Below are 3,055 nucleotides of genomic sequence, written 5' to 3' on the forward strand. Positions count from 1 at the left end.
TTTATTTATAATACAGTTTAATTTCTGACTCTTACCCGAAAGAACAAACAAAAATTCAATAGTGTTGCGTATCTGCTTGTTTGATAATTTCCGGTAGAAATTCTTTCCGAGGAACTTCAGTGATACAAGTCCTTTCTTGATTAAACCAGTTTATTCTTCCTCGAGACAAACTTTTAGCACACAGTAATTCCACAGTCAGCAAGTTTCTCGTCACTTTAAACTCAACAACTTTTATAATACACGCTATAAATCACAGTGATTCACAACCTCGATAACTTCGCTTTCTACGAGTGCTAAGCACTAGCTCGAAACAGAATCGTAAATTACCCAGAACTCTCCTCATTCAATCCCGCAGACTTATATACTAAAAAAAAGAGGTCGTCTCAAACAAACTCGGTCTTCCCGATAATTCATGATCATTTGTGAAATTCATCAAGTGTTACCAGAGTCACGTGACTTCCGCTGTCGTAACAATAGGTTTCTATTGTTTTCGTAATATCAACTATATAGACTTTTGCCCTACCCTGCAAGTACATATTAATGAGCACTGAATATTTATAGAACTCACGCCTTCCAACTTCACCCCAACTCACTGCATGTGCATACAATCGACTCCACCATATGCTAGGGCCATATCATTTAATAGGGAAAACATAATACAAATCCCAGGCCATGATGTATGATACTACGTATACATATACACAACTGATAGACTCAGACCCTCTGAAAATTTGAAGAAAAAATAGATTGCTACATAATGTATTGTTTTGATAATTAAGAAACTGGTGGTTTTAAACATCAATAACATGTACACAGATCTGTCAGTTGCATAAATACTTGATCTTGATACCTTGAATATTAATTTAGATTATTCTTTCTTTGTGTTTGTTGAAATTGTTTTGGCAGGTATGTTTGTGCAACGAAATATCATCTGTTATACAATAACAATTTGTGCTGCCATCCAGTGACCAGAAATTAAACTGTTATTTATGAAAAATGGAAATAATATATGCTTCTAAACTGAACTCATTGCAAAGTTGTAGTTTTCCTTTTCATTATTTCCCCACAAAAATATGTGTGGTAGAAGAAGAGAATAATATTACTGTTATACAAGTTGTGAAACACTCAGTAATGCCAATTAGGCACTCAAATAAGGCTGTAACTCAACTTTAGCCAGTTTTATCTCGTCCATCTTTAAATACTAAGCACAACAGTGCTCAGCCATATTCCGTGTTATTATGATCATCACCACTTTGACTTCAGAATAGGACTGTGGATATTAATTTCTATACTATGGTCAATGTTAATATCTACAAGATGATGCCAGTCGATGTTTTTAACTCGCATGACTAACATGTAGTTCTATAAATTTAACTTATAGATGTTCATTCCTACAGTAGTGTGATTTACTTGATTAGAATGTGGTTCTGTAAATGTTAACTCATACAACATTGCCATTCAGACACTGAGTTGTAACATATTTCATTCGGGTGTGATTACGTAAATGTTGTTAACTTACAGACGAGGATGCCAGTCAATCTGATAATATTGCATGATGAAGAACAAACACACAACGAAGTCTTGTGACTTATTTTATTAAGGTGGCACCAGAGTCCGTGTTACCAGACCCAGTGGATAAAACATAGACAATGCAACTGGGGCTGGGGGTTTGAACAAACAGTCAAAAATTGGTTGGTTTTATTCAGCTGCTAAACATCGTCAGAGTACAACTTTACCTAATTATTGCCAATATACTTGTATGGTTTTAAGTTACCTTTTTGTTATTGAAACAGCCGTCGGGTTACAAATCAATCAGGCCTGAAAGAAGTGTCTGGTAATCAGCTAATCAAGCATATTATCATTCTACATACATAGCACCAGGAGTAATCCCTTAAACACAACTATCTAGAACACCTCAATCTCCCTTTCACAAATGTTTCTTTTTTTCTCTTTGGTTTATCACAACAAATAACAGAATAATTTGTGTGTGTATATATATATATATATATATACTTAGATTAGCTGACAATTTTCTCGTTAGAAATATTTAAAAGAATCTTATAAATACGGTTCAATTACCTCTAACGTCGTATGTGAACATTGGACCATTAATAGATTTCAGAAACACGAACAAAATGAATACATGGAATAATGATTACTGTAACATCAAAACAAAATTTGTTAAGGCTGTCACCAGTTTATTTTTTTATTAAGTATCCAAATCAAAATTCAACAATGGGACATCTAGTATCTGTAAAATAGTTGAGAGTTAATGAATGTAATACATGTATTCAGTCTTACCACCATTTACGGCATAAGTAACTACTCTTCAGAGCCTATTTTTCTGTGTACTAATTAAATTACTGAGAAGATAATAGAAACAATAAAATGATTTTTTTTCCATAGTTTGTCAGGTTTATTAAATAAAAGTTTACAGTAACAAAAGAAATACCACAACTATTGTCTGACCTGATAACCAGAGTGAAATTAAATATTTCTTTTAGATATTTTAACGTTTTAAAAATTTATTGTAACAAAATTGAGTGTTCTAAAGGTTAGCTTTTCTTCCATCATAAATACATTTGAAGAAAACTTGCATACTACACAGTTTCTCCAAGCCAAAAAAAAGTCACTGTTTAAAACAAACTATATAATTGTACAGATAATAGTAAAAATCATTAAAACACAGAATATATTACTAATTTAACACCCTTTCATTGAAATAGCTGGAGGACAGAATTTAATAAATGGTTGCACCTACAAATATTTTAATCCATGCCCAATCCAAGTGTATAATGAAAGTAGCCAGCTGAAGATCTGATAAGTAGTTACGTTTGACTATTACCATGCAAACCTAGCCTTGGTATCGCTTTCTAAGTGCCAAATTGAAATGGCTGTTTCAGGTATTCATTGAAAACTGGTAGAGACCAAAAAACACGTGGATTTCTAATATAAAATTTGAAAAAATTAATAATGGTTTCCTCTAAGCAAAATAATGTGTACACACACACACACATATATATATATATATATATATATATATAATATATACTAC

The sequence above is a fragment of the Limulus polyphemus genome, unplaced genomic scaffold (genome assembly GCF_000517525.1).
Source record: "Limulus polyphemus unplaced genomic scaffold, Limulus_polyphemus-2.1.2 Scaffold2206, whole genome shotgun sequence".
Classification (NCBI taxonomy): Eukaryota; Metazoa; Arthropoda; class Merostomata; order Xiphosura; family Limulidae; genus Limulus; species Limulus polyphemus.